Source organism: Mytilus trossulus, chromosome 4, assembly GCF_036588685.1.
Source record: "Mytilus trossulus isolate FHL-02 chromosome 4, PNRI_Mtr1.1.1.hap1, whole genome shotgun sequence".
Lineage (NCBI taxonomy): Eukaryota > Metazoa > Mollusca > Bivalvia > Mytilida > Mytilidae > Mytilus > Mytilus trossulus.
In genome coordinates this window covers 35,503,589-35,524,150 of record NC_086376.1, presented here as the reverse complement: position 1 = coordinate 35,524,150, position 20,562 = coordinate 35,503,589, and the positions used below count along the sequence as shown (strand labels likewise).

General features: G+C 36.5%; 1 long non-coding RNA gene across 2 annotated transcripts in view; it reads left to right on the top strand.

The window, feature by feature from the left end:
* Window positions 1–261: 261 nt before the first annotated feature.
* LOC134715198 (uncharacterized) overlaps window positions 262–20,562 on the top strand; it is a 57,346-nt gene continuing 37,045 nt past the window's right edge. For both annotated transcript variants that reach the window (XR_010106633.1, XR_010106632.1), the window contains exons 1-2: window positions 262–378; window positions 3,974–4,063. This is a non-coding gene — a long non-coding RNA (uncharacterized LOC134715198). The remainder of the gene's footprint in view (window positions 379–3,973; window positions 4,064–20,562) is intronic.

The following is a 20,562-nucleotide window of genomic DNA, read 5'->3' as shown; positions in this document are numbered from 1 at the left end:
GGACAGATAATATTTTAAAAGAGAGACAAAAGACACCAAAAAAACCCAAAACAATCAAGCTCAAATGTTGAAAAAAACTTGAAAATCGACACATATGTGCCAAAGATACAACAACCCGACCGAAGAGCAGAAAACTCAATACATCGATAGAATCCTGAGTGTTTTTTTTTGTTTGGTTTCATTTCACCGTATGTATTTCCCTATTCACGGTTCATTAAGCCGCTATCCATTTATTGGTTAATATATTTGGCGGGTAAATTCTGTCAAGGCCGGGAGTCATGATCCATGGAACTGCGAAAAAATCTAAAACCCCTTTTTACGTTTTTACGATTTAATAACTTGACTTTGTGGTTGGAAATTCATTATATTATCAGTCAGGTAAGTCTTATTCTTTCGCTAATGACACAAAATGGCCATATCACTGTGTAATTTAATGTTAACCGATATTATGAATGTTTATAGCTTGATGATCATTGATTGACGAGAGCGAGTAAATATTCATATATATAATTATGATATATACCTCCTGTTTATGACTAGGTTATGTCTTATTGTTATCAGCCCTGATATTCATCTCAAGTAATAACTCCTGTCGATGAAAGTTAAATGATCAAATATGCGAAAATTAAAGATGCCATATTTAAATGGGCTAATATGGGAATCGAGTAGACCGGTATACATGTAAATGATGATATTTAAATTTTAAATTTTGTTTAACAGGTGGAGGACAACCCATCAAATGGGGAACTGTTCCCCAAATGAGTAACTATCCTTCATTTTTAAGTAATCATTTGGTAGTGCTAAAAACTAAATTTTCTTATCAAACTGAGTTTTTTTCTTATAATGACACATTCATGAGAAATGCTGCAAATTCTCCAAAAGATGATTATCCCTATCTTGATTTACTTGAGAGAGTTGTTCCATTTTCTATGAATTTGTGTAGTTTTTTCCTAAAAAAAAACATTTTTAGAAAATTTAGTTTTTAACAGTATGAACATGATGAAATGATAAGTCAAATGAGGGATTGTTATGTATTTGGGGAATATGACTTGAGGTGAATATCTAGACAAATAGTGTATGAAGAACAGTCCCTCATTTTAGGGATATCGCTTATTTGGAGGGTTGTCCTGAACCTGTTTTTATAGATTATCGGTGATCATCTCAACAAGATTAATTTTCTTGCTTGAGCTGGGACGGTGAAAGTGAGAAAGGCAATCGAGTTGAGATGAACAATGAAAATCTTTTTATCGCTATTTTCCCTATGATGACGTTGTCAATTTCGTTAGCAACGCCACGTGCATGCTTAGTTTCTAGCAATAATTTTCCATCTCAAGCGAGTAGCATGATATGAAAATTATCACAAAAAAAGATCAAAGGAAAAATGCACAAAATAGCGATAAAACTACATACTGTATGATAACGTAAAGGAAGAAAGTCCATATACTGATATATGTATATATATTATATTTGTATAAGGAATAACAGGAAAAACAGGAAATAAATTTTTACAAAATTTCCTTCTAGATACTAGTTTTTGATCATAATTAACAAGCTTCAGTCCAAGTTTAATTATAATCAAGGCTAGGAAGAAAGTTAAAAAAAAAAATCAAAACTTTAAACACACAGTGCCAATGGACTTTTCTCTAATTTTTGTGCCATTTTCACATTTCCTGACCGGTGTGAGAAAAATATTTCTCCTCACGAGTGAAAAATCTGTTAGCTGCAAATGATTGGTTGAAATCTAATTGTGACGTTGAATTTACTTGCTTTCTTCTGAATTTTCTTATTGTGATGTCACAAAAAAGGCGACAATGCCTGGTGACCTCACATCAAAAGTACACAGCTTTCCTCTAATCTTTTAAAAGGAAGGATAAAAATCAAAAGAGAAACAAGATTCCACCTCTATAACTCTTTTATAACGATATTCCTCCCCTCTGAACAGTTAAATTTCAATTATTTAAACAGCTCGGCAAGACTCACGCTTTAAATATTAAAACTTAACTGTCTTGAGTGGAGAAATATCATAATACACTTGTTACTGTCTTGTAACGGGGTATTTTCTGGTCAAATACAACGAAAACTAATCTAGGTATCTGTTCTTTTAATACACAATATTTAAGACCCTACAACATTTAATAACAAATAATAAATATTCACATGACAAGACAGTACATATAACACTAGAACACACCCGTGATATCGTGGGTCCGTGACTAAATTAAAGTATATAAGTATGCGCAAGCCTTATTTAAGGATTAGTATTGTCATCAGGTAAATTAAGTCATGCCGATTATAAGATACACAGTTTTCTCTGCTTTCAAATCTTTCTGTTTGAACCTGTCGAACTGGAACTTATCAATTATTGGTACTAATATTAATTATTTGGAAAACAAAAGGTCCAGTAATGGTGTACTTTATAATCAACAGCATTGTCCTAAATTAGTTATAAATAAAGTTGAATTCTTTAATTCGCTGTTTTACGTCATGCCCGCTAACAAATTGAAAACTGTACCTATACGCCTTATTTTTAGTACAGATTTTTAGTATTTGTGTTGTTATCTTAGAAAGTCTTGCTGATTAAAATACTACAATAGGTAACAATTTGACAATTTAGTTGTGTCAACCCTGTGATTATACGACCCATGTATATAGCATATTAATCCTGAATACATCGTTTTGTGGTGCGCCTGTCAGATGCAGAACGTACAGATAAGGTAATAAGTAACAGGTGAATATACTATTGGTATCGGTATCGGACTGGACCCAGAACTTCTTAATTATTGGCAATATTAATTACGTAGAAAACAAAAGGGCCTGGAGTGGTGTAATTTTCAATCTACACCTTTGTTCTATATTAGTTGTATATAAAGTTGAATTCTTTGATTCATCGTTTTTACGTGATGACGGCTGACAAATTGGACCGTAATTTTAGTATTAATATAGATATGGGCAAAGGGGAATAACTACAATTATTCCATATTGATAAAATATTAGAAGGTTTTTCTATTTGAATGGGATTTTGAATAAATAAGCATATTCACCTGTGGAAAAAGGATATTCACCGTGCAGAACGTCGCATGCTTTTACATGTATAATTTTGGTAAAAAAACGTTTGATGTACAATTGGTTTTGGTAAATATTTTCCATTACCGTTGGCCTCAGTGAATATCAGTTTTTCAAAAGTCAATAAAACCACACATTTACCTCACCAAGAGACAGTAATTGTATATATATATATATATATATTCATACTTATTCCATTGAATATCTATATACTGAAATAAGTCCTTAAAGCACACAAATCTAACTCTTTGGTTAACTTTCCAATAAAATACTCATATGTATCTCATAATAATTAATGATTTTATATACACATCTCAAATCTATTAATGAGTTGTCCATTTTATAAATATATTTGTAAATAAAGTATACAAATTCTGACCAACATAAATATATTACATAAACTACACTTCACATAAACAGACAATTACTTGAGAAAAACATAGACAGTACAGACATTACAAATAGACAACATAGAACACAATGCTTACCATGTATAATATGGTACAAAGGTCAGTGTATTAGCTGGAAATATCACAGTGCTGTGTATATTAAAATGTGAGCACTATTCATATGACAACTTGACAAGGTATTAATCCATATCCTGAATACATACAAATATAACATTCACAAGTCCAGTGGCAGGACTATTTCACCAATTAAATAAAATATACAACTACATCTAAAATATGTAGTTTCAGAGTTCTGTATTATTCAAATACTAAAGTTACGTCTTTTACTTTTATTGTAACTTTATAATATTTGAAGTACTAGAATGTTTTATATTAAAATGTTTAATATGACTTTGTGTTTTTATAAAATGATTTAATCTTTTACTCATTCACACTCCAAATATTCTTCCATTCAATTAATTTGATGAATTGTTTATATCTTTTGATATTCATGTTTGCAGATAAGTACTTCAACAATGAGAAAAGGTTTTAAAAATATTGAGGACAGAAAAAGCAGCAGAAAGTGAAAGACTTGAAGAAATATAGGGAATGTAAGTACGATTAAATGATTTTGCTGCTTGTGGCGTTTCCTTGAAGTAGCTCGTTTCATCCAAATGAGATGACAGTCATGGATGTTGAGAAAATCAGGCATTAAAAAATAGAAGAATAAGAAAAGGAAATAGTCAAATTCACTTGGTCTACAACAAAGGAGCACTTTTGTTTATTTTATTCCAATTCTACCGATTTAAACAGCTTGATCGAATAAAATAAATTTTTCTCTTTTAATTTTCATAAAATTTTGACAAAATATTTTCTTTAATGACTCTGACAAAAATATAAAAATCTCAAAAATGTTATGCCACACACTTTATCAGAAAAATTTCATTTGATATTTAGGAGTTTGACAAAGACTATTTTTTATCATTGAGAAGCTTTAAATATTTCTTCAACTGAAGAATGTGATTAAAACGTTCAGCTGTTTATTACAGAGTATATCTCCTTCGTGTAATGAAGGCGTCAGACCACTAGTTACTCCCTCAAATTTAGAACATATGTAAAAGAAGGCCTACTCTAACACAAAACAGTGCTTTTGATGTCATTGTTTACTTTTAAAATTTAACTAACAAATTTGCAGAAATGAAACTTTTGGTGCAAGAGAAATTTGTTTTGACCAATTCATGCAACTTGAGCCAAAATTCACTTGTCTATCCGTTTGCATTAAATTTCAGCATAAATGCGCTCCACATTATACTCATTTAAGATTTCCAGAAAACCAGACGTTATTTAAGGAGTACCTCTGTTTCTAAGGTCAGATGTACCACCTTAATAGTAGAATTTTGCAACAAAATATTTATCTTAATTTGAAAACAATTTGCCATTGACAATACAAATATCAAATGATCATTTCAGAAATACATTGTGCTTCAAGTGCAAAGTCTTTTCTAACAATTAACAATTAACATAGTTGTTTTCTGAGCTAGTTCTGATTGGTCAGTTTTTATTGTGTTTCTTGCTTTTGTTCTATGGATAGTTCAGTGGTATCTTGTTTTTCAGGATATGGTGTGTGTTATTCAAAGGCATCTTTTTATGTAATTTTGAAATGATATACATTTGATATTTGATAGCAATTGAGATTGAAAAGACCAAATATTATAGTGCATTAAGGAGGTACCTAACACTACAGGGAGATAACTCTGTAAAATCAGCTAAACGTTTTAATGATATTGTGTTGTTAGGGGAATGTTGAGCTTCTCAATGATCAAAATTAGTGTTTGTCAAACTGCTATATATACAGTCCGCCAAAAGTTAAGCACCACCCTATATTTAACACCAATGATATTTAACAACACCTTTTAATCTAAAAAACTCAAAAGTTAACTAAAAAGTGTTATACTTTTGTTAAATTATGAATCATAACAAAATTTAGGTCAAATTTTAAAAAGGTCTTTTTAAACTTTTGGTACTCTAAATTTATGTTTGAAATACTGTCAAAATTGCAACTTGTTACGGCAACAAAAAAGTTTCACTTTGACAACAAAATTTTATTGTTAAACAAAATTTAATATGTGCACAATTAGCATAGCATAAAGTCAAAGGACCTGATAATGTCTACATTAAATTTCGCATCAATATGATGTGTATCCGCCCGCTACCGGTAAAGTTATCTTACACGGCGTCTCATACTGTGGACCAGGCGTTTCAAATTTTCAAGTCACTGGAAATATCTGCCATTCCAAAACTATTGCTGCTCGTCACTCTTGGAGATTTCGACAAGCTGGGTTCCGGCAGTTAAGATTTTGTCCAATTGCATCCCACACATGCTCGATTGGGTTTATATCAGGAGACATGGCCGTCCAAAAGATTCTGTCAATAGACTCTTGCTGCTTGTAAGCTGTCACAATTCTCGCTCTGCGGTCTGGCATTATCGTCCATGTACAGGGGAAGATCAGCAAGTGGATGGCCATCAAAATGTGGAACAACAATGTCAGGTAACACTAAGTCCCTGTAAATCTGACCATTCATGTTCCCTTGTCAGCCATGCATATCCAGGATTAAGTGATTTTGCTGGTTCTTTCTAACCTCCCTGTTATTAAGAAGCAGGAAAAATTGAAGAATAAGAGAGAGAAAATGTCAAATTTGCTTGGTCTTCAACAAAGAAACCCTTTTGTTTTATTGCTGTGCTTCATATACAAGTTGACAGACCAGTCCTTCAACAATGAGAAAATGTTTTAAAAAAATTGTGTATTAAAATGTTTTGTTTTGTGTACATTAATCTGAATAATAATGACTTTCTTTTATTTCCAATTCTACCAAAGAGGACAGAAGATCGAAGAAACCCAAAGTGAAAGACTTGAAGAAATATAGGCAATGTAAGTAGGATTAAGTGATTTTGCTGTTTGTGGCGTTTCCTGGAAGTAGCTGGTTTATACCTCCGAATGGGACGACAGTCATGGATGTTGAGATGGCCAACGTCGCAGATTCGCGAGGACGGGCGGCTCGGATGTTTGCTAGCGACCTACGACAGCTACAGGCTTCCTGCCTATGCCTGTAGAAGGGGACTTTGAGATGTCATGCTGAAGTTTTCTGGAGATTATCTGGTTTCATTTTTGGGAAGCAGTCCACATGGAAAAATGATGCAGCCAAACTAAAGATATGCTCGATTGGTTTTTTCTAACCTCCATGTTATTAAGAAGCAGGAAAAATTGAAGAATAAAAGAGGGAAAATGTCAAATTTGCTTGGTCTTCAACAAAGAAACCCTTTTGTTTTATTGCTGTGCTTCATATACAAGTTGACAGACCAGTCCTTCAACAATGAGAAAATGTTAAAAAAAAATTGTGTATTAAAATGTTTTGATTTGTGTACATTAATCTGAATAATAATGACTTTCTTTTATTTCCAATTCTACCAAAGAGGACAGAAGATCGAAGAAACCCAAAGTGAAAGACTTGAAGAAATATAGGCAATGTAAGTAGGATTAAGTGATTTTGCTGTTTGTGGCGTTTCCTGGAAGTAGCTGGTTTATACCTCCAAATGGGACGACAGTCATGGATGTTGAGATGGCCTACGTCGCAGATTCGCGAGGACGGGCGGCTCGGATGTTCGCTAGCGACCTACGACAGCTACAGGCTTCCTGCCTATGCCTGTAGAAGGGGACTTTGAGATGTCATGCTGAAGTTTTCTGGAGATTATCTGGTTTCATTTTTGGGAAGCAGTCCACATGGAAAAATGATGCAGCCAAACTAAAGATATGCTCGATTGTTTTTTTCTAACCTCCATGTTATTAAGAAGCAGGAAAAATTGAAGAATAAGAGAGGGAAAAGGTCAAATTTGCTTGGTCTTCAACAAAGAAACCCTTTTGTTTTATTGCTGTGCTTCATATACAAGTTGACAGACCAGTCCTTCAACAATGAGAAAATGTTAAAAAAAAATTGTGTATTAAAATGTTTTGATTTGTGTACATTAATCTGAATAATAATGACTTTCTTTTATTTCCAATTCTACCAAAGAGGACAGAAGATCGAAGAAACCCAAAGTGAAAGACTTGAAGAAATATAGGCAATGTAAGTAGGATTAAGTGATTTTGCTGTTTGTGGCGTTTCCTGGAAGTAGCTGGTTTATACCTCCAAATGGGACGACAGTCATGGATGTTGAGATGGCCTACGTCGCAGATTCGCGAGGACGGGCGGCTCGGATGTTCGCTAGCGACCTACGACAGCTACAGGCTTCCTGCCTATGCCTGTAGAAGGGGACTTTGAGATGTCATGCTGAAGTTTTCTGGAGATTATCTGGTTTCATTTTTGGGAAGCAGTCCACATGGAAAAATGATGCAGCCAAACTAAAGATATGCTCGATTGTTTTTTTCTAACCTCCATGTTATTAAGAAGCAGGAAAAATTGAAGAATAAGAGAGGGAAAATGTCAAATTTGCTTGGTCTTCAACATAGAAACCCTTTTGTTTTATTGCTGTGCTTCATATACAAGTTGACAGACCAGTCCTTCAACAATGAGAAAATGTTAAAAAAAAATTGTGTATTAAAATGTTTTGATTTGTGTACATTAATCTGAATAATAATGACTTTCTTTTATTTCCAATTCTACCAAAGAGGACAGAAGATCGAAGAAACCCAAAGTGAAAGACTTGAAGAAATATAGGCAATGTAAGTAGGATTAAGTGATTTTGCTGTTTGTGGCGTTTCCTGGAAGTAGCTGGTTTATACCTCCAAATGGGATGACAGTCATGGATGTTGAGATGGCCTACGTCGCAGATTCGCGAGGACGGGCAGCTCGGATGTTCGCTAGTGACCTACGACAGCTACAGGCTTCCTGCCTATGCCTGTAGAAGGGGACTTTGAGATGTCATGCTGAAGTTTTCTGGAGATTATCTGGTTTCATTTTTGGGAAGCAGTCCACATGGAAAAATGATGCAGCCAAACTAAAGATATGCTCGATTGGTTTTTTCTAACCTCCATGTTATTAAGAAGCAGGAAAAATTGAAGAATAAAAGAGGGAAAATGTCAAATTTGCTTGGTCTTCAACAAAGAAACCCTTTTGTTTTATTGCTGTGCTTCATATACAAGTAGACAGACCAGTCCTTCAACAATGAGAAAATGTTTAAAAAAAATTGTGTATTAAAATGTTTTGTTTTGTTTACATTAATCTGAATAATAATGACTTTCTTTTATTTCCAATTCTACCAAAGAGGACAGAAGATCGAAGAAACCCAAAGTGAAAGACTTGAAGAAATATAGGCAATGTAAGTAGGATTAAGTGATTTTGCTGTTTGTGGCGTTTCCTGGAAGTAGCTGTTTATACCTCTAAATGGGACGACAGTCATGGATGTTGAGATGGCCTACGTCGCAGATTCGCGAGGACGGGCGGCTCGGATGTTCGCTAGCGACCTACGACAGCTACAGGCTTCCTGCCTATGCCTGTAGAAGGGGACTTTGAGATGTCATGCTGAAGTTTTCTGGAGATTATCTGGTTTCATTTTTGGGAAGCAGTCCACATGGAAAAATGATGCAGCCAAACTAAAGATATGCTCGATTGGTTTTTTCTAACCTCCATGTTATTAAGAAGCAGGAAAAATTGAAGAATAAAAGAGGGAAAATGTCAAATTTGCTTGGTCTTCAACAAAGAAACCCTTTTGTTTTATTGCTGTGCTTCATATACAAGTAGACAGACCAGTCCTTCAACAATGAGAAAATGTTTAAAAAAAATTGTGTATTAAAATGTTTTGTTTTGTTTACATTAATCTGAATAATAATGACTTTCTTTTATTTCCAATTCTACCAAAGAGGACAGAAGATCGAAGAAACCCAAAGTGAAAGACTTGAAGAAATATAGGCAATGTAAGTAGGATTAAGTGATTTTGCTGTTTGTGGCGTTTCCTGGAAGTAGCTGTTTATACCTCTAAATGGGACGACAGTCATGGATGTTGAGATGGCCTACGTCGCAGATTCGCGAGGACGGGCGGCTCGGATGTTCGCTAGCGACCTACGACAGCTACAGGCTTCCTGCCTATGCCTGTAGAAGGGGACTTTGAGATGTCATGCTGAAGTTTTCTGGAGATTATCTGGTTTCATTTTTGGGAAGCAGTCCACATGGAAAAATGATGCAGCCAAACTAAAGATATGCTCAATTGGTTTTTTCTAACCTCCCTGTTATTAAGAAGCAGGAAAAATTGAAGAATAAAAGAGGGAAAATGTCAAATTTGCTTGGTCTTCAACAAAGAAACCCTTTTGTTTTATTGCTGTGCTTCATATACAAGTTGACAGACCAGTCCTTCAACAATGAGAAAATGTTAAAAAAAAATTGTGTATTAAAATGTTTTGATTTGTGTACATTAATCTGAATAATAATGACTTTCTTTTATTTCCAATTCTACCAAAGAGGACAGAAGATCGAAGAAACCCAAAGTGAAAGACTTGAAGAAATATAGGCAATGTAAGTAGGATTAAGTGATTTTGCTGTTTGTGGCGTTTCCTGGAAGTAGCTGGTTTATACCTCCAAATGGGACGACAGTCATGGATGTTGAGATGGCCTACGTCGCAGATTCGCGAGGACGGGCGGCTCGGATGTTCGCTAGCGACCTACGACAGCTACAGGCTTCCTGCCTATGCCTGTAGAAGGGGACTTTGAGATGTCATGCTGAAGTTTTCTGGAGATTATCTGGTTTCATTTTTGGGAAGCAGTCCACATGGAAAAATGATGCAGCCAAACTAAAGATATGCTCGATTGTTTTTTTCTAACCTCCATGTTATTAAGAAGCAGGAAAAATTGAAGAATAAAAGAGGGAAAATGTCAAATTTGCTTGGTCTTCAACAAAGAAACCCTTTTGTTTTATTGCTGTGCTTCATATACAAGTAGACAGACCAGTCCTTCAACAATGAGAAAATGTTTAAAAAAAATTGTGTATTAAAATGTTTTGATTTGTGTACATTAATCTGAATAATAATGACTTTCTTTTATTTCCAATTCTACCAAAGAGGACAGAAGATCGAAGAAACCCAAAGTGAAAGACTTGAAGAAATATAGGCAATGTAAGTAGGATTAAGTGATTTTGCTGTTTGTGGCGTTTCCTGGAAGTAGCTGGTTTATACCTCCAAATGGGACGACAGTCATGGATGTTGAGATGGCCTACGTCGCAGATTCGCGAGGACGGGCGGCTCGGATGTTCGCTAGCGACCTACGACAGCTACAGGCTTCCTGCCTATGCCTGTAGAAGGGGACTTTGAGATGTCATGCTGAAGTTTTCTGGAGATTATCTGGTTTCATTTTTGGGAAGCAGTCCACATGGAAAAATGATGCAGCCAAACTAAAGATATGCTCGATTGGTTTTTTCTAACCTCCCTGTTATTAAGAAGCAGGAAAAATTGAAGAATATGAGAGGGAAAATGTCAAATTTGCTTGGTCTTCAACAAAGAAACCCTTTTGTTTTATTGCTGTGCTTCATATACAAGTTGACAGACCAGTCCTTCAACAATGAGAAAATGTTAAAAAATAAATTGTGTATTAAAATGTTTTGATTTGTGTACATTAATCTGAATAATAATGACTTTCTTTTATTTCCAATTCTACCAGAGAGGACAGAAGATCGAAGAAACCCAAAGTGAAAGACTTGAAGAAATATAGGCAATGTAAGTAGGATTAAGTGATTTTGCTGTTTGTGGCGTTTCCTGGAAGTAGCTGGTTTATACCTCCAAATGGGACGACAGTCATGGATGTTGAGATGGCCTACGTCGCAGATTCGCGAGGACAGGCGGCTCGGATGTTCGCTAGCGACCTACGACAGCTACAGGCTTCCTGCCTATGCCTGTAGAAGGGGACTTTGAGATGTCATGCTGAAGTTTTCTGGAGATTATCTGGTTTCATTTTTGGGAAGCAGTCCACATGGAAAAATGATGCAGCCAAACTAAAGATATGCTCGATTGTTTTTTTCTAACCTCCATGTTATTAAGAAGCAGGAAAAATTGAAGAATAAGAGAGGGAAAATGTCAAATTTGCTTGGTCTTCAACAAAGAAACCCTTTTGTTTTATTGCTGTGCTTCATATACAAGTTGACAGACCAGTCCTTCAACAATGAGAAAATGTTAAAAAAAAATTGTGTATTAAAATGTTTTGATTTGTGTACATTAATCTGAATAATAATGACTTTCTTTTATTTCCAATTCTACCAAAGAGGACAGAAGATCGAAGAAACCCAAAGTGAAAGACTTGAAGAAATATAGGCAATGTAAGTAGGATTAAGTGATTTTGCTGTGTTTGTGGCGTTTCCTGGAAGTAGCTGTTTATACCTCTAAATGGGACGACAGTCATGGATGTTGAGATGGCCAACGTCGCAGATTCGCGAGGACGGGCGGCTCGGATGTTCGCTAGCGACCTACGACAGCTACAGGCTTCCTGCCTATGCCTGTAGAAGGGGACTTTGAGATGTCATGCTGAAGTTTTCTGGAGATTATCTGGTTTCATTTTTGGGAAGCAGTCCACATGGAAAAATGATGCAGCCAAACTAAAGATATGCTCGATTGGTTTTTTCTAACCTCCATGTTATTAAGAAGCAGGAAAAATTGAAGAATAAAAGAGGGAAAATGTCAAATTTGCTTGGTCTTCAACAAAGAAACCCTTTTGTTTTATTGCTGTGCTTCATATACAAGTTGACAGACCAGTCCTTCAACAATGAGAAAATGTTAAAAAAAAATTGTGTATTAAAATGTTTTGATTTGTGTACATTAATCTGAATAATAATGACTTTCTTTTATTTCCAATTCTACCAAAGAGGACAGAAGATCGAAGAAACCCAAAGTGAAAGACTTGAAGAAATATAGGCAATGTAAGTAGGATTAAGTGATTTTGCTGTTTGTGGTGTTTCCTGGAAGTAGCTGGTTTATACCTCCAAATGGGACGACAGTCATGGATGTTGAGATGGCCTACATCGCAGATTCGCGAGGACGGGCGGCTTGGATGTTAGCTAGCGACCTACGACAGCTACAGGCTTCCTGCCTATGCCTGTAGAAGGGGACTTTGAGATGTCATGCTGAAGTTTTCTGGAGATTATCTGGTTTCATTTTTGGGAAGCAGTCCACATGGAAAAATGATGCAGCCAAACTAAAGATATGCTCAATTGGTTTTTTCTAACCTCCCTGTTATTAAGAAGCAGGAAAAATTGAAGAATAAAAGAGGGAAAATGTCAAATTTGCTTGGTCTTCAACAAAGAAACCCTTTTGTTTTATTGCTGTGCTTCATATACAAGTTGACAGACCAGTCCTTCAACAATGAGAAAATGTTAAAAAAAAATTGTGTATTAAAATGTTTTGATTTGTGTACATTAATCTGAATAATAATGACTTTCTTTTATTTCCAATTCTACCAAAGAGGACAGAAGATCGAAGAAACCCAAAGTGAAAGACTTGAAGAAATATAGGCAATGTAAGTAGGATTAAGTGATTTTGCTGTTTGTGGCGTTTCCTGGAAGTAGCTGGTTTATACCTCCAAATGGGACGACAGTCATGGATGTTGAGATGGCCTACGTCGCAGATTCGCGAGGACGGGCGGCTCGGATGTTCGCTAGCGACCTACGACAGCTACAGGCTTCCTGCCTATGCCTGTAGAAGGGGACTTTGAGATGTCATGCTGAAGTTTTCTGGAGATTATCTGGTTTCATTTTTGGGAAGCAGTCCACATGGAAAAATGATGCAGCCAAACTAAAGATATGCTCGATTGTTTTTGTCTAACCTCCATGTTATTAAGAAGCAGGAAAAATTGAAGAATAAAAGAGGGAAAATGTCAAATTTGCTTGGTCTTCAACAAAGAAACCCTTTTGTTTTATTGCTGTGCTTCATATACAAGTTGACAGACCAGTCCTTCAACAATGAGAAAATGTTAAAAAAAAATTGTGTATTAAAATGTTTTGATTTGTGTACATTAATCTGAATAATAATGACTTTCTTTTATTTCCAATTCTACCAAAGAGGACAGAAGATCGAAGAAACCCAAAGTGAAAGACTTGAAGAAATATAGGCAATGTAAGTAGGATTAAGTGATTTTGCTGTGTTTGTGGCGTTTCCTGGAAGTAGCTGTTTATACCTCTAAATGGGACGACAGTCATGGATGTTGAGATGGCCAACGTCGCAGATTCGCGAGGACGGGCGGCTCGGATGTTCGCTAGCGACCTACGACAGCTACAGGCTTCCTGCCTATGCCTGTAGAAGGGGACTTTGAGATGTCATGCTGAAGTTTTCTGGAGATTATCTGGTTTCATTTTTGGGAAGCAGTCCACATGGAAAAATGATGCAGCCAAACTAAAGATATGCTCGATTGGTTTTTTCTAACCTCCATGTTATTAAGAAGCAGGAAAAATTGAAGAATAAAAGAGGGAAAATGTCAAATTTGCTTGGTCTTCAACAAAGAAACCCTTTTGTTTTATTGCTGTGCTTCATATACAAGTTGACAGACCAGTCCTTCAACAATGAGAAAATGTTTAAAAAAAATTGTGTATTAAAATGTTTTGATTTGTGTACATTAATCTGAATAATAATGACTTTCTTTTATTTCCAATTCTACCAAAGAGGACAGAAGATCGAAGAAACCCAAAGTGAAAGACTTGAAGAAATATAGGCAATGTAAGTAGGATTAAGTGATTTTGCTGTTTGTGGCGTTTCCTGGAAGTAGCTGGTTTATACCTCCAAATGGGACGACAGTCATGGATGTTGAGATGGCCTACGTCGCAGATTCGCGAGGACGGGCGGCTCGGATGTTCGCTAGCGACTTACGACAGCTACAGGCTTCCTGCCTATGCCTGTAGAAGGGGACTTTGAGATGTCATGCTGAAGTTTTCTGGAGATTATCTGGTTTCATTTTTGGGAAGCAGTCCACATGGAAAAATGATGCAGCCAAACTAAAGATATGCTCGATTGGTTTTTTTCTAACCTCCCTGTTATTAAGAAGCAGGAAAAATTGAAGAATAAAAGAGGGAAAATGTCAAATTTGCTTGGTCTTCAACAAAGAAACCCTTTTGTTTTATTGCTGTGCTTCATATATTCATATACAAGTTGACAGACCAGTCCTTCAACAATGAGAAAATGTTTAAAAAAAATTGTGTATTAAAATGTTTTGATTTGTGTACATTAATCTGAATAATAATGACTTTCTTTTATTTCCAATTCTACCAAAGAGGACAGAAGATCGAAGAAACCCAAAGTGAAAGACTTGAAGAAATATAGGCAATGTAAGTAGGATTAAGTGATTTTGCTGTTTGTGGCGTTTCCTGGAAGTAGCTGGTTTATACCTCCAAATGGGACGACAGTCATGGATGTTGAGATGGCCTACGTCGCAGATTCGCGAGGACAGGCGGCTCGGATGTTCGCTAGCGACCTACGACAGCTACAGGCTTCCTGCCTATGCCTGTAGAAGGGGACTTTGAGATGTCATGCTGAAGTTTTCTGGAGATTATCTGGTTTCATTTTTGGGAAGCAGTCCACATGGAAAAATGATGCAGCCAAACTAAAGATATGCTTGATTGTTTTTTTCTAACCTCCATGTTATTAAGAAGCAGGAAAAATTGAAGAATAAGAGAGGGAAAATGTCAAATTTGCTTGGTCTTCAACAAAGAAACCCTTTTGTTTTATTGCTGTGCTTCATATACAAGTTGACAGACCAGTCCTTCAACAATGAGAAAATGTTAAAAAAAAATTGTGTATTAAAATGTTTTGATTTGTGTACATTAATCTGAATAATAATGACTTTCTTTTATTTCCAATTCTACCAAAGAGGACAGAAGATCGAAGAAACCCAAAGTGAAAGACTTGAAGAAATATAGGCAATGTAAGTAGGATTAAGTGATTTTGCTGTGTTTGTGGCGTTTCCTGGAAGTAGCTGTTTATACCTCTAAATGGGACGACAGTCATGGATGTTGAGATGGCCTACGTCGCAGATTCGCGAGGACGGGCGGCTCGGATGTTCGCTAGCGACCTACGACACCTACAGGCTTCCTGCCTATGCCTGTAGAAGGGGACTTTGAGATGTCATGCTGAAGTTTTCTGGAGATTATCTGGTTTCATTTTTGGGAAGCAGTCCACATGGAAAAATGATGCAGCCAAACTAAAGATATGCTCGATTGTTTTTTTCTAACCTCCATGTTATTAAGAAGCAGGAAAAATTGAAGAATAAGAGAGGGAAAATGTCAAATTTGCTTGGTCTTCAACAAAGAAACCCTTTTGTTTTATTGCTGTGCTTCATATACAAGTTGACTGACCAGTCCTTCAACAATGAGAAAATGTTAAAAAAAAATTGTGTATTAAAATGTTTTGATTTGTGTACATTAATCTGAATAATAATGACTTTCTTTTTTTTCCAATTCTACCAAAGAGGACAGAAGATTGAAGAAACCCAAAGTGAAAGACTTGAAGAAATATAGGCAATGTAAGCAGGATTAAGTGATTTTGCTGTTTGTGGCGTTTCCTGGAAGTAGCTGGTTTATACCTCCAAATGGGACAACAGTCATGGATGTTGAGATGGCCTACGTCGCAGATTCGCGAGGACGGGCGGCTCGGATGTTCGCTAGCGACCTATGACAGCTACAGGCTTCCTGCCTATGCCTGTAGAAGGGGACTTTGAGATGTCATGCTGAAGTTTTCTGGAGATTATCTGGTTTCATTTTTGGGAAGCAGTCCACATGGAAAAATGATGCAGCCAAACTAAAGATATGCTCGATTGGTTTTTTCTAACCTCCATGTTATTAAGAAGCATGAAAAATTGAAGAATAAAAGAGGGAAAATGTCAAATTTGCTTGGTCTTCAACAAAGAAACCCTTTTGTTTTATTGCTGTGCTTCATATACAAGTAGACAGACCAGTCCTTCAACAATGAGAAAATGTTTAAAAAAAATTGTGTATTAAAATGTTTTGTTTTGTTTACATTAATCTGAATAATAATGACTTTCTTTTATTTCCAAGTCTACCAAAGAGGACAGAAGATCGAAGAAACCCAAAGTGAAAGACTTGAAGAAATATAGGCAATGTAAGTAGGATTAAGTGATTTTGCTGTTTGTGGCGTTTCCTGGAAGTAGCTGGTTTATACCTCCAAATGGGACGACAGTCATGGATGTTGAGATGGCCTACGTCGCAGATTCGCGAGGACAGGCGGCTCGGATGTTCGCTAGCGACCTACGACAGCTACAGGCTTCCTGCCTATGCCTGTAGAAGGGGACTTTGAGATGTCATGCTGAAGTTTTCTGGAGATTATCTGGTTTCATTTTTGGGAAGCAGTCCACATGGAAAAATGATGCAGCCAAACTAAAGATATGCTCGATTGGTTTTTTCTAACCTCCCTGTTAATAAGAAGCAGGAAAAATTGAAGAATATGAGAGGGAAAATGTCAAATTTGCTTGGTCTTCAACAAAGAAACCCTTTTGTTTTATTGCTGTGCTTCATATACAAGTTGACAGACCAGTCCTTCAACAATGAGAAAATGTTAAAAAATAAATTGTGTATTAAAATGTTTTGATTTGTGTACATTAATCTGAATAATAATGACTTTCTTTTATTTCCAATTCTACCAAAGAGGACAGAAGATCGAAGAAACCCAAAGTGAAAGACTTGAAGAAATATAGGCAATGTAAGTAGGATTAAGTGATTTTGCTGTTTGTGGCGTTTCCTGGAAGTAGCTGGTTTATACCTCCAAATGGGACGACAGTCATGGATGTTGAGATGGCCTACGTCGCAGATTCGCGAGGACGGGCGGCTCGGATGTTCGCTAGCGACCTACGACAGCTACAGGCTTCCTGCCTATGCCTGTAGAAGGGGACTTTGAGATGTCATGCTGAAGTTTTCTGGAGATTATCTGGTTTCATTTTTGGGAAGCAGTCCACATGGAAAAATGATGCAGCCAAACTAAAGATATGCTCGATTGGTTTTTTCTAACCTCCCTGTTATTAAGAAGCAGGAAAAATTGAAGAATATGAGAGGGAAAATGTCAAATTTGCTTGGTCGTCAACAAAGAAACCCTTTTGTTTTATTGCTGTGCTTCATATACAAGTTGACAGACCAGTCCTTCAACAATGAGAAAATGTTAAAAAATAAATTGTGTATTAAAATGTTTTGATTTGTGTACATTAATCTGAATAATAATGACTTTCTTTTATTTCCAATTCTACCAAAGAGGACAGAAGATCGAAGAAACCCAAAGTGAAAGACTTGAAGAAATATAGGCAATGTAAGTAGGATTAAGTGATTTTGCTGTTTGTGGCGTTTCCTGGAAGTAGCTGGTTTATACCTCCAAATGGGACGACAGTCATGGATGTTGAGATGGCCTACGTCGCAGATTCGCGAGGACGGGCGGCTCGGATGTTCGCTAGCGACCTACGACAGCTACAGGCTTCCTGCCTATGCCTGTAGAAGGGGACTTTGAGATGTCATGCTGAAGTTTTCTGGAGATTATCTGGTTTCATTTTTGGGAAGCAGTCCACATGGAAAAATGATGCAGCCAAACTAAAGATATGCTCGATTGGTTTTTTCTAACCTCCCTGTTATTAAGAAGCAGGAAAAATTGAAGAATCAAAGAGGGAAAATGTCAAATTTGCTTGGTCTTCAACAAAGAAACCCTTTTGTTTTATTGCTGTGCTTCATATACAAGTTGACAGACCAGTCCTTCAACAATGAGAAAATGTTAAAAAAAAATTGTGTATTAAAATGTTTTGATTTGTGTACATTAGTCTGAATAATAATGACTTTCTTTTATTTCCAATTCTACCAAAGAGGACAGAAGATCGAAGAAACCCAAAGTGAAAGACTTGAAGAAATATAGGCAATGTAAGTAGGATTAAGTGATTTTGCTGTTTGTGGCGTTTCCTGGAAGTAGCTGGTTTATACCTCCAAATGGGACGACAGTCATGGATGTTGAGATGGCCTACGTCGCAGATTCGCGAGGACGGGCGGCTCCGATGTTCGCTAGCGACCTACGACAGCTACAGGCTTCCTGCCTATGCCTGTAGAAGGGGACTTTGAGATGTCATGCTGAAGTTTTCTGGAGATTATCTGGTTTCATTTTTGGGAAGCAGTCCACATGGAAAAATGATGCAGCCAAACTAAAGATATGCTCGATTGGTTTTTTCTAACCTCCCTGTTATTAAGAAGCAGGAAAAATTGAAGAATAAAAGAGGGAAAATGTCAAATTTGCTTGGTCTTCAACATAGAAACCCTTTTGTTTTATTGCTGTGCTTCATATACAAGTAGACAGACCAGTCCTTCAACAATGAGAAAATGTTTAAAAAAAATTGTGTATTAAAATGTTTTGTTTAGTTTACATTAATCTGAATAATAATGACTTTCTTTTATTTCCAATTCTACCAAAGAGGACAGAAGATCGAAGAAACCCAAAGTGAAAGACTTGAAGAAATATAGGCAATGTAAGTAGGATTAAGTGATTTTGCTGTTTGTGGCGTTTCCTGGAAGTAGCTGGTTTATACCTCCAAATGGGACGACAGTCATGGATGTTGAGATGGCCTACGTCGCAGATTCGCGAGGACGGGCGGCTCGGATGTTCGCTAGCGACCTACGACAGCTACAGGCTTCCTGCCTATGCCTGTAGAAGGGGACTTTGAGATGTCATGCTGAAGTTTTCTGGAGATTATCTGGTTTCATTTTTGGGAAGCAGTCCACATGGAAAAATGATGCAGCCAAACTAAAGATATGCTCGATTGGTTTTTTCTAACCTCCCTGTTATTAAGAAGCAGGAAAAATTGAAGAATCAAAGAGGGAAAATGTCAAATTTGCTTGGTCTTCAACATAGAAACCCTTTTGTTTTATTGCTGTGCTTCATATACAAGTAGACAGACCAGTCCTTCAACAATGAGAAAATGTTTAAAAAAAATTGTGTATTAAAATGTTTTGTTTAGTTTACATTAATCTGAATAATAATGACTTTCTTTTATTTCCAATTCTACCAAAGAGGACAGAAGATCGAAGAAACCCAAAGTGAAAGACTTGAAGAAATATAGGCAATGTAAGTAGGATTAAGTGATTTTGCTGTTTGTGGCGTTTCCTGGAAGTAGCTGGTTTATACCTCCAAATGGGACGACAGTCATGGATGTTGAGATGGCCTACGTCGCAGATTCGCGAGGACGGGCGGCTCGGATGTTCGCTAGCGACCTACGACAGCTACAGGCTTCCTGCCTATGCCTGTAGAAGGGGACTTTGAGATGTCATGCTGAAGTTTTCTGGAGATTATCTGGTTTCATTTTTGGGAAGCAGTCCACATGGAAAAATGATGCAGCCAAACTAAAGATATGCTCGATTGGTTTTTTCTAACCTCCCTGTTATTAAGAAGCAGGAAAAATTGAAGAATCAAAGAGGGAAAATGTCAAATTTGCTTGGTCTTCAACAAAGAAACCCTTTTGTTTTATTGCTGTGCTTCATATACAAGTTGACAGACCAGTCCTTCAACAATGAGAAAATGTTAAAAAAAAATTGTGTATTAAAATGTTTTGATTTGTGTACATTAATCTGAATAATAATGACTTTCTTTTATTTCCAATTCTACCAATCGAAGAAACCCAAAGTGAAAGACTTGAAGAAATATAGGCAATGTAAGTAGGATTAAGTGATTTTGCTGTTTGTGGCGTTTCCTGGAAGTAGCTGGTTTATACCTCCAAATGGGACGACAGTCATGGATGTTGAGATGGCCTACGTCGCAGATTCGCGAGGACGGGCGGCTCGGATGTTCGCTAGCGACCTACGACAGCTACAGGCTTCCTGCCTATGCCTGTAGAAGGGGACTTTGAGATGTCATGCTGAAGTTTTCTGGAGATTATCTGGTTTCATTTTTGGGAAGCAGTCCACATGGAAAAATGATGCAGCCAAACTAAAGATATGCTCGATTGGTTTTTTCTAACCTCCCTGTTATTAAGAAGCAGGAAAAATTGAAGAATCAAAGAGGGAAAATGTCAAATTTGCTTGGTCTTCAACAAAGAAACCCTTTTGTTTTATTGCTGTGCTTCATATACAAGTTGACAGACCAGTCCTTCAACAATGAGAAAATGTTAAAAAAAAATTGTGTAT